The sequence below is a fragment of the Chiloscyllium plagiosum genome, unplaced genomic scaffold (assembly GCF_037043375.1).
Source record: "Chiloscyllium plagiosum isolate Xiang-an unplaced genomic scaffold, Cpla_swu_hap1 HiC_scaffold_44, whole genome shotgun sequence".
In the NCBI taxonomy this organism is placed as follows: Eukaryota; Metazoa; Chordata; class Chondrichthyes; order Orectolobiformes; family Hemiscylliidae; genus Chiloscyllium; species Chiloscyllium plagiosum.
In genome coordinates this window covers 41,272,053-41,284,465 of record NW_028270182.1, presented here as the reverse complement: position 1 = coordinate 41,284,465, position 12,413 = coordinate 41,272,053, and the positions used below count along the sequence as shown (strand labels likewise).

Here is a 12,413-nt window from a genome sequence, read left to right as displayed (position 1 = left end):
GCTGGGACACTGAAACCGTGATGTTTAAGTTCGACGAATAAAACCTGGAATGCTAGCCTGACCTCAGGAACAGAGATAATAACGTTAATTTCCTGCAATCCTATTCATTCATGTCCCTTATGCAGACTCCTCACCCAGTCCTGCCTACGAGAGACTCCAGGGCCAGAAAAACATGAGCTGACCCTTAATTCAAGAATCCCCATTGTTTGGGGAAGCAGGATATTCGGCCCTTCCAGTCCAGACGGTCTATCCGAAGCGCATCCCACCAGACCCCACGGTATTCCCTGTCCAATAAGCCTGCATTTCCCATTATTGATCCCTGTAACTGGCACATCTTTGGTCAGAGGGAGAAATAAAAACGCAAACACACAGAGAATGTGCAGACTGCCCACAAACAGACACAAGAGACTGGGATCGCACCCGGGTTTGTGGTGTAGCCAGACAGCAACGAACGAGAGGCGAAGAATAAATATTGTCCTGACCAGTAATACTCACACCCTGTGGGTGAACGAGAAAGAATGAAAACACATTAACAACATGGAAAACAGGATTTGTTTCTGTGTGGACACAATTTGAAAGGATCGTTCACCCTGGGTTGAAAAAAGGACGCCAATACGACAGAGAAAGCAGGGCAATGTGGGAACTGCAGGAAGAGATTAAATTAACCACAGAAATGGAAACTCATTTAATCAGTAACACTGGGGAGAAACTGTTCACCAGTCCCGTGTGTGGGAAGGGGGTCACTGAACAAAACAACCTCCGGATACTCCAGCAGGATTACATATCCCATCAGGTGTTCGGTTATGCTGTCAATGCTGCTGTTAATCCCAAGCAGCTGCCTGCTCCATAGCGTCAATCAGAGAGTCATACAGCATGAAAACAGGCCCGTCAGACCAACCAATCCATGCTGAACATACTGCCAAACTAATCTAGTCCCGTATGCCTCCTCCGGTATTCGCTGAGTGGTGATAATACCCTTGTGATTTTATTACTGTATTGTTAATCAAACTCCCAGGTAATATTTTGGGGACAACGAGTTCAGGTCCTGGCATGACAGATGGTGGAGTTTGAATTCAATAAGCACCTGGAATTGAAGAGTCTCGTGATGACCTGAATCAGTTGTGTGGAAAATCCCATCTGATTCACTCATGCCAGTTCGGGAAGCAAACTTTCTTATTCATCTGCTCTGTCCCACAGGAGGCTCCAGATGGATAATATTGCGGTTGACTCTTAACTGTCCTCTGGGAAATAACGGATGTACTAGGCATGAATAAATTTATTTTAAACATCCCACTTTCCCATTCATGTTTGGATCGAATTGTTCTTTAAATGTTGCAAATGTACCCTCATCCATCACTTCCTCAGCAAGTTAATTGCACACGTAAAACACCTTTTCTAAAAAAAAGCCTCACATGTCTTTTTTTTAACTCTCTCTCTTTACATCTTAAACATATGCCCTCTCGTCTTGAAGTCCCCTCCTGGGAAAAGCCAGCTATCGTTAACTCTAACTTGCCTCTCAAGCATTCATAAATTTCTGTCAGGTCGCCGCTCAAAACCCTAACCTCAAGTGAAACTAGTCTCAACTAGTAGATGAGGGATCAGAGTCGATAGTGTTGTGCTGGGAAAGCACAGCAGGTCAGGCAGTATTTGAGGAGCAGGAGAATCGACGTTTCAGGGAAGAGCCTGATGAACGACACTTGCACGAAAAAATGATTCCCCTGCTCCTCGCATGCTGACTTACCTGTTGTGGTTTTCCAGCACCCCAATCCCAAATCTGAAATAGTCTCAGCCTATCCAGCCTTTCATTATAACTCAAACCTTCCACGCACGACATCATGCGTGTATACCTTTTCTGAACCTGCTCCAGCTGAATAATATCATTCCTACAACTGGGCGGCCAGAACTGGACATAATATTCCAGAAGAGGCCTCATCAATGTCCTGCAAACCTTCAACATAACGTCCCAACTACTATACACAATGGACTGAGCAATGAAGGGAAGTATGTTAAATGCCTTTGAACCATCTTGTCTGTAGTGATGCAAACTATAAAGAATTATGGACCTACATCCCTAGCTTCCGTGTTCTCCAACACTACGCAAAGCCCTACTCTTGTTGTTGTACCAAAATGCAAAACCTTCCATTTATCCAGATTGAACTCCATGTTACATTTTTCAGTCCAACGACTCATTGGATTAATATCTGTTTGAATCTTATATAATCTTCTTCACTGTCTACAATTCTGATGTCGCCTGAAAACCTACGCAGCATGACTGCTGTGTGTTCCACTGCTTTCTCATATAGATCAATGATTCATATTTACTTGTAGTGGCCGAGATTTAGCAGTGTGCAGATGATACAACAGTTAGTCATGCAATTAACCATGAGGAAGAAAAGCTGCAGACTGCAGGGAGATATCAAACAATTGGAAATAAAAATGGTGAAATCAATTCGTTCCAGGGAAGTTGGTGATGGTGAAGGAAAATCAAACTTCAAACCAGCCGCCCTCGCTCCAGTTGTGGCACTCAGTTGTCTCAGCAAGATTCTCTGTAGATTGCTATGTCATTATAAACGGGAACAAATTTCCCTTCTGCCCCGCCTTTGACCAGGAGCATTCGAAACCACGGAACTGCTTACCCCCCTAGACCTTCATAGAAGTCCCGTGCATTCTCCGGTTGTGTCACTGGAGCCATCGAGTATCTCTGCGACCTCATTCCCATCCCGATTTCCAGTTGGATCTTTGTGACTGCGCCACTCAATTCCTCTGATTCTGGGGCTGGGAACTGGGACTCTGTGGCAGCAGTGGTTACTGCCTTGTGGGGGGAGCTGGTGAAGGAGCCGATGTTAAACTGCATTGTGATTGCAGTATACATTTCAACAAAAACTGCACTGTCCTCGGAGACTTTGATGTTTTGGAGAAATCTATTTATCTCAGCCTTCAGCATATTAATGATGGAATCACCACAGCCTCTGCGGGCACCGATGTTAAACGGTCAGCCCATTCTGAGTTCCCACATATCTGTCACTGTTCGCTCAGCACTGATATTGTGTGTTAGGTACTCTGCCGAACATTGTCTATGTTACTGTACTTATAGCGCCCTGGTAGCGTGCTGGCATATGGGATGCCGCGATCGTATAGTGGTTATTACTCTGCGTTGTGGCCGCAGAAACCTCGGTTCGAATCCGAGTTACGGCAGGACTTCCTCTATTCGCCCCAGTTTTTGTGAAACACACAAACGGAGAAGTTGTTTTAACATGGTAATTTTGTCCAAGGCAATGATCTTTTTCCTTCAAATTCTGCTTGCTCATAACTAGGTCTTTCATATGTCAGCATTCAAGTCCACCAGTTCTCAGAGATTTCTTCCCTCCTACGATCATTAACCCGACTTTCCGTCCAACACCCCCATTTCATTAATTTGGGGATGCCGGTGTTGGACTATGTTGTACAAAGTTAATAATCACACAACACCAGGTTATAGTCTTGCATGTTTAAGCACTAGCTTTCGGAGCGCTGTTCTTTTGTGGAGTCATTTCCTATTTCATTAAGGCACTGCAGAATCAAACACTGACTCTCACATTGATACCGTTCTGCTGTGGTCACTTTTGCTGGGTGAACGTGCACCAACCCTACAATCGGGACCTGCAGAACAGTTGATCCATTTGGTTACCGTTGTTGTGAGATCAATACTCATGTAGCAACTTTTACTGAGACGGACAAGAGATTATTGGAGGGACAAGCTCAGGAAAATGACACAGGACAGTATCGAGGAAAAGCAACTCCGTTGGAAAAGATCAGTTTGACCGGTTGTCTGCAATGGCAGAGCGCTCTTACCACTGGACTGTTAATTCAGACACCAGGGACTCGGGTTTGACTCCGACCATGCTAGGTGGTAGAATTGGGATTCAGTAAATATCTGGAATTACGAATCTAATAAATCCCATAAATCCATGGTCAATTGTTGAAAAAAAATTAAAACCATCAGTTTCACTGTCATCCTTTAAAGAATGAAACTGCCATTCTTATCTGGTCGGGCCTCCATATGACTCCAGACTCACTGCAATATAGTTGAGACTCAGTGCCCGCTCAGTTCCGACTCGGAATGAATCAAGGACAGCTATTCCTTCCAAGGATGGTGTCAATTCCTTGGTTTTTGCTGATATTATCATTCCACTGAAAGCAGAAACATAATGGTGTGGATTCGATTCCGCTCAAGGAATTTCTCATTTCCTATTAGCACCATATGTAATCTTGACAGGGTCACATGTGAGCTCCTTTGTTATGCGAGGAAATGGCCCCGAGGTTATGGCGACGGGTTGATAATTCATTGTTCACACGTGGGTTAAATCCTACATTGGTTGTTACTTTTATTAAACGCAGCTGTGGTTTTCCTTTGTGACTCGCATGTTTAGTGTACATTAGATGGAGAATCTTGCTCTTGCCCTTCATTGCACCGGAGATTTGAGATAAATTGACACATCATCAAAGTCCAAATAAACCAATTTGATTCTGTTGTAAGTTGAATTGGGATAATGAAAAGGAGTGTGACTTTTGTTTCGTCCCTTTATTCCATCTTGACTTTCTATGAATATACATCGAATGAAAGAGAAACAAATAAGGAGAGATCGAGAGCAATAGTTTATCCAGTGGGATTGTGAATGAGTATTTTGATGTAACACTCCACACAAAGGTCTGATCAGTATTTCAAACAGTCAATTGGAACTGGAACTGCAGAAAACTTCTCCAATGAAACAAACCTTTCATTCTTTCACAAACTATTGCCGTGTTAATGACACTGCGATCGATCATCCAGCGGGATCACCAAGTTGCCAACAGCATTAGATCCACCAATTTTCTTTAGCAATCACAACTTCTGCACATATCCATCTGCGGTGTGCCCAGTGCCATTTGTTGCTTCCAGGCCACAACACATTTCTTGTTCATGGGTTTATCAGGCTTGTTCCTGATCTTTCTGATAAGTTTGAGAAACCTTTTCTATCACTTCATCCCATCCCCTTAGAATTCCAAACTTATCAATAGAATAATACGTTCGACCAAATGATGTAGGATTGGAAGTCGGCCATTCAGCCCATCGACTCTGCTCCACCATTCAACGAACTCATGGCTGATCTGATAATCCTCAACTCCATTCTCCTGCCTTACGTCGACACAGCTTCATCGTCTTTCTGGTTATATATCTGTCTGGCACATTTTGAAAATACGCAATAACTCAGCCTAAACAAAAGTTTCTGGAAAGGGTTCCACAGAATCACTGGAACCTGAGCAAAGAAATTACTCCTTATTTCTGAATTAAATTGGCAATAACTAATTGTGACTTCATGTCCTCTGGTGCTCTCCACATACCAGAGGTCACACTACCTGCCCGTAAATACCCTGTTAAGATCCCATGAATATTGAACGTTTATAAATGTTATTATGTGATAATAGAGCTCCCCTCCGCCTCCTTTGTTTCAAGGAGAATAACTCCAGCCTAACCAATCATTCCACGAAGACCCAGTTTATCCAATGTTGACAACATCTTCGCAAATCTCTGTTGTCCCCTGCAGCGTCCTTACATATTATTAAGGCAAGTAGAAAAATTTATGTGAAGGAACGATTGACATTTCAAGCACAGGTGGGAAATGGAACATGAAATCAGACAGCAACTGGAATCAGATCGGTCCACACAAGGAAGGAATACAGTAATGATAACTCTAACAAATGAGAATCTACTCATATCCCACTGACATTCAATGGCTTTACTGTAACCAAACTACCCCATGTGATCGTCCACAGAGCTAGTATTTAGGGAAAAAATGATATGAACTGGCTATATAAAAACTTTGACGACAAAAACATGTCCTTTGGTAGTCATTTTTTGATTATAAACTCAACTCGTGCCACCGTGAATCCTACATCGTTTGCAACGCACAAATGAGACGTGGAACACGACTCTCTCCATTTGCTTAGATAGGTGTAACTTCAATAACACTTAAGGAACTGGATACCATTTACGACAATGCAGTCACTTGATTGTACCCTCTTCAATACCTGCAATATTCATTCTCTTCACTGCTATGGCACAATTCAGCAGAATGCACCAACTACAAGATGCACCGGAGTAAGTTATCTGGGAATTTTAACAGAACGTTCAAAGCTCAACAGCTTACTGACTATAAGGACAATGTTGGAAGGTGCAACGAAACGTCACCATTTGCAAGTTACCCTCCAAGGCGCATAGTACCCTGACTTGGAAAGTAATCAGTGATAAACTCATTGAGTGATGAAACAGTCTTGTATTGCATAATTCAGCCTTCCATCTTTTATCTTACAATTTTAGACAAACGTTGGTTTATGCGGTGACCAGACTTGTGCTCAGTCCTTTAGCTGTTCCCTAAACTGGTGGTTGCTAAAGTTCTGCTATTATCCACAGCATGTGGTAATCAATAGAAAATCTCCAAAAACCTCTCAATCAACTGATTCCCCACAAGATTAGAGTGGTGTTGGAGAAGCACAGCAGGTCCGGCAGCATCTGAGGAGCAGGAAAAATGAACGTTTCAGGCAAAAGCCCTTCATCAGGAATGAGACTGGAAGCATAAGGGATGGAGAGATAAATGGGAGGGGCTGGGGCTTTGGAGAAGGTAGCTGAGAGCGCAGTAAGTGGATGGAGGTGGGGGTGAACATGATATGTCAGAGAAGAAGGTGGAGCAGATAGGTGGGAATGAGGATGCATAGGTGGGACACGTCGGAGGACGGTGTTGAGCTGGAAGTTGGGAACAGGGGAAAGGTAGGGGAGGGGAAATGAGGAAACTGGTGAAGTCCAAATTGATGCCATGGCGTTGAAGGGTCGCATGGCGAAAGAGTGGGAGTTAAAATATTTGGCCAAGGCGCACTGGGGTTGACACTTGCGGGTGTCCTGGAGATATTTTCTGAAGTGCTCTGCGAGAAGACATCCAGTCTCCCCAGTTTAGAGGAGACCACATTGGGCGCAACAGATACAATAAATGACACGTGTGGAAGTGCAGGTGAACCTTTTCTGAATGTGGAAGCCTCCATTGCAGCCTTGGATGGAGGTGAGAGGGTAGATGTGGGTGTAGATTTTGCTGTTGCTGCAGTGACAGGGGAAGGTGCTAGGCGGAAAGGGTGGATCATTGGAGGGCGTGGACTTGACTAGGAAGTCACAGAGCGAATGGTCTTGGCAGAAAGTGGATAGGGGTGGGGTCCGTTCAGAGGTGGCGAAACTGCCATCGAATGATGTGATTTATGTGGAGGTTGGTGGGATAGAAGATGAGGACCTTGTCGTGGTTGGAGGTGTGGACTTCGTGGGCGGAGGTACGGGACATGGATGAGATGCGTTTGAGGACATCTTCAACCAGAAAGGAGGGGAAGTTCCGGTCTTTAAAGAAGGAGGACATCTGTTGTGTTCTGTGGTGGAACTGGTCATTTGGGAGCAGATGCGATGGAGGTGGAGGAATTGGGAATACAGGATAACATTTATGCAAGAGGTAGGGTGGGAGGAGGTATAATCCAGATAGATGTGGGAATCAGTGGGTTTGCAAAAAGTGTCACTAACACTGACCTCGAGGGATATGTTTCCCTCCACACCCCTATCCACTTTTCACAAAGACTGTTTCCTCCACGACTACCTAGTCAAGTCCACGCCCTCTAATGACCCACACTCCCCTCCCCGCACCTTCCCCTGCCACCGCAGGAATTGCAAAATCTGCACCCACATCTTCCCCCTCACATACTTCCAAAGCTCTAATGGAGCCTTCCACATCTATCAAATGTGCATCTGCACTTCCACACTTGTCATTTATTGCATCCGTTTCTCACGATGTGGTCTCTTCTACATTGGGGCCACCGGACATCTTCTTGCAGAGCGCTTCACAGAACATTTCCAGGACACCCGCAACAGTCAACCCAACACATCAACTACCCCTCCCCACCCAATCTCCCGAAAGCATGCAGACCCTGGGCCTCCTCCACCGCCATTACCTCATCACCTGACACCTCATCTTCCACATCGGGACCCTTCAACCCCAAGGTATCAATGTGGTATTAACCAAATTACTCCAATCCCCACACCCACCTTATCAGCGTTCCAGCCTTCAAACTTTACCATCCTACTGACGTGTACCACCTGTCTATCTTCCTTCCCAGCTATCCGCTCCACCCTCTTCTCCGACTTATCACCTTTAACCCCACATCCATCCACCTACAGCATTCTCAGCTAAATTCTTCCCAGACCCAGCCCTCCCGTTTATCTCTCCACCCTCGAGGCTCCCAGCTTTAGTCCTGATGAAGGGCTTTTGCCCGAAACATCATTTTATTTTGCAACTGGGATGCTGCCTGGCCTGCTGTGTTTCTTCAGACCACTCTAATCTTGATTCTGATCTCCAACATCTACAGTATGCACTTCCGTCCAACTGATTCCCCTGTTCATTGATCTTCAGCGATCGTGAATGTCCACTCCATGATCTCTTTGTCCGTCTACACTACATAGAATACACACTGTTATTGTTTCTTCTCCCCAAATTCATTAACACTCATTGAACTGGATTCAATTCCATTCAGCATTTTACTTTTCCACCTGACCAATGCATCCCTGCAGTCCTTGGCATTCTTCACCAAAGTCAACTACACGACCAATTGTTGTATCATCAGCAAACTTGCAAATCATGGCTTCTACAACTAAGTCTAAATCATTGGTCTACATCAGAAAACAATGGCACTCCACTGGAAACAGGCATCCAAACAGGGTTCATTGCTGTTTGGGATAAAAAGCTTCAATAACAGCAGAATAGAACTCCTGCTGTCATTTGTAAACTTCCTGGTGACTCTGTCAGTTGGTCTCCTGAGTGATCACTTCTCACATATGGGAGTGATGAATGACCTGTGCGCATTGTGACTGAGCAAGTGAGTTTACACCTCAGCAGGTAATTGAATCCCTTCCTGCAGTCACCCCATGATCCTGACTTCTTGGCGCTGCGGGTATCCTTGTGTCTATTTAGTTTGGATATCAGTTGAATTCGAGTCCACACAGACACGTTTCCCATTTTCCCCGTTGTTCATGTATTTTTATTATTCCTTATTCTCCCATTGAATGTGGCTATCATTGGTCTGAAGACCATTTGTTGTTCATTCTAATTCACCTTGAACTGAGTAAGAGTGCATTCATGGGGGAACTACATTGTCGTGGGTCTGGAGTCACATGTTGACAGGACTTGTTACGGTCGGTAGACTTCACTTTCGAAGGGACATGAATGAATGAGTTTTCAGTATATTAAAGTTATTGTCTCTGTTCCTGAGATTGGGTTTGTTTTCCATATTTTATTAATCGAATTTAACTAACAGCAGTTGCCACGTTCCAGTCTCCAAATATTACTCGCCCAATAGATCGCCGCTGCACGAACAACTCCCTGCTGCATTTCTCAATTCAAAGAATGACATTGTCAATTCAGATTATCCCAAATGGAGAGAGAATAGGACGCGTTTCTGTCTTGGAATGGAAACTATGTACCCTGGATTGGAGTGTTTACTGGAGCAAGAGACTGATGTGGAGACGATGTGAGCAAAAGGAGTTCTTACTGTCAAAGCAACAAAATACCGCATTGTTAAGGAAAATCTCTTAGAATGCCTTCAATACGTCAAACTCTCACTTAAGGTTCCAGCAAGCTTCCTCTGAGACAATTCTCAGTGCGGGTTAATGCTGCTGCTCAATCATAATACTGTAATAAATTGAGACCAATATTCCTTCCACCCCGCCTTTGAACAGAAGCACTCACAGCCTCAGCATTTCACGCGCTTGGATATACAGACAAAATCTTTTCCCTGGTGTCAGAGAGTCCAGAACTAGAGGGCATAGGTTTAGGTTGAAAATGGAAAGATATAAAAGAGACCGAAGGGGTTATGTTTTCATGCAGAAGGTGGTGCATGTATGGAAGGAGCTGCCAGAGGAAGTGGTGGAGGCTAGTACAATTATAACGTTTCAAAGACATTTGGATGGGTATATGAATAGGAAGGGTTTGGAGGGATATGGACCGGGTGCTGGCAGGTGGGACAGGATTGGGTTGGGAAATCTGGTCGGTATGGACAGGTTGGACTGAAAAGTCTGTTTCCATGTTGTACATCTCTATAACTCTATGACCGGGCCTTTACCAATCATGTCACTAGTGCCACAGAATAGCATCACGTGCTCATGTCCACCGCCACTTCCAGTCCCTATACATATCCATCCCCTATCATGAAGGCCTCAAAGCCCTCCGATTCTTCCTTTCCCGTCGAACCAACCAAAACCCTTCCACTGATACCCTCCTTCGACTGACTGAACTGGTCCTGTCTCTGAACAACTTCTCTTTCCAATCATCCCACTTCTTCCAAACCAAAGGAGTAGCCATGGGCACCCGCATGGGCCCCAGCTATGCCTGCCTCTTCGTTGGATATGTGGAACAGTCCATCTTCTGCAGCTACACTGGCACCATCATCCACGTTTTCCTCCGCTACATCGATGACTGTATCGGCGCTGCCTCGTATTCCCACAAGGAGGTTGAACAGATCATCCATTTACGAACACCTTCCACCCCGACCTCAAATTTACCAGGACCGTCTCAGACTCCTCCCTCCACCTCCTCGACCTCTCCATTTCTATCTCGGACGACCCACTCAACACGGACGTTTACTATAAACCAACTGACTCCCACAGCTACCTAAATTACACCTCCTCCCACCCTGCCCCATATAAAAACGCCATCCGATATTCCCAATTCCTTCGCCTTTGCCGCATCTGCTCCCAGGAGGACCAATTCCAATACCGAACAACGCAGATGGCCTCCTTCTTCAAAGACCGTAATTTCCCCTCAGACGAGGTTGACGATGCTATCCACCACATCTCCCCCACTTCCCGCTCCTCCGCCCTTGAACCCCGCCCCTCCAATCGCCACCAGGACAGAACCCCACTGGTCCTCACCTACCATAACACCAACCTCCAGATACATCGTATCATCCTTCGTCATTTCCGCCACCTCCAAACAGACCCCGCCATCAAGGATATATTCCCCCCCACCACTATCAGCGTTCCAAAAAGACCACTCTCTCCACGACTCCCCCGTCAGCTCCGCACTCCTCACCAACCTAACCTCCACTCCCAGCACCTTCCCATGCAACCACAAGAAATGCAAAACTTGCGCCCACACCTCCCCCCTCATCTCCCTCCAAGGCCCCAAGGGATCCTTCCATATCCGTCACAAATTCACCTGCACCTCCACACACATCATTTACTGCATCCGCTGCACCCGATGTGTCCTCTTCTACATTGGAGAGACAGGCCGCCTCCTTGTGGAACGTTTCAGAGAACACCTCTGGGAAACCCGCACCAACCAACCCAACCACCCCGTGGCTGAACACTTTAACTCCCCCTCGCACTCCGCCAAGGACATGCAGATCCTTGGCCTCCTCCATCGCCAGACCATGGCAACAGGATGCCTGGAGGATGAGCGCTTCACCTTCCGCCTAGGAACCCTCCAACCACAAGGGATGAATGCAGATTCCTCCAGCTTCCTCATTTCCCCTCTCCCCATCTTTTCTCAGTCCCAACCCTCAGACTCAGCACCGCCTTCTTTACCTGCAATCTTCTTCCTGTCCTCTCCGCCCCCAAACTCACTCCAGCCTATCACCCCCACCTTAACCTCCTTCCACCTAACGCATTCCCAAACGCCTCTCCCCCAAGTCACTCCTCCATACCTTTTATCTTAGCCTGCTTGGCACGCCCTCCTCATTCCTGAAGAAGGGCTCATGCCCGAAACGTCGTTTCTCCTGCTCCTGTGATGCTGCCTGACCTGCTGCACTTTTCCAGCAACACATTTTTAAGCTCTGATCTCCAGCATCTGCAATGCTCACCTTTTCCAGTTTGGTATTCGCGGCTGTGCCACAAAATTTGTCTGATTCTGGTTCCAGGAACTGGAGTGATGTGACTGACTGCAGCAATGTGTACTTCCTTGTGTGGGGAAGTTGGTGAAGAAACTGTTATTAACACATAGTTAATAACACATTGTTATTGAAACATACATTGCACCAATATCCCGCACCATCCCCTGAACCTTTTTTTTTCGAGAAATCTATCAAACTCAGTCTTCAACATGCAGTATTCAATGGAACCACCACAGCGTCTGGTGATATCGAATTTAAGGATTCAGCTAATTCTGAATTCCCACATGTCTGCAGTCGCTCACGTAATATTCCTGCTGTGTATCGGCTTCTCTTCCTAACGCATCCTCTGTCACTGTAATTATTGCTGTTTTTTACGCGGGTCTTTGCATGACCCAGTGGTGGTTTGAATGTTAAAACATTCTGCATTGTGGCCGCAGTAAGATCGTTCGAATCCGAATCACTGCATTTTACTCATTGTGATTAATGCT

At 45.6% G+C, this 12,413-nt stretch overlaps 1 non-coding gene across 1 annotated transcript; it reads left to right on the top strand.

Annotated features, from left to right (window-relative positions):
* Positions 1–3,123: 3,123 nt before the first annotated feature.
* trnah-gug (transfer RNA histidin (anticodon GUG)) lies at positions 3,124–3,195 on the top strand. The gene has a single exon. It is a non-coding gene; the product is annotated as a tRNA-His (tRNA).
* The last annotated feature ends 9,218 nt before the right edge of the window (positions 3,196–12,413 follow it).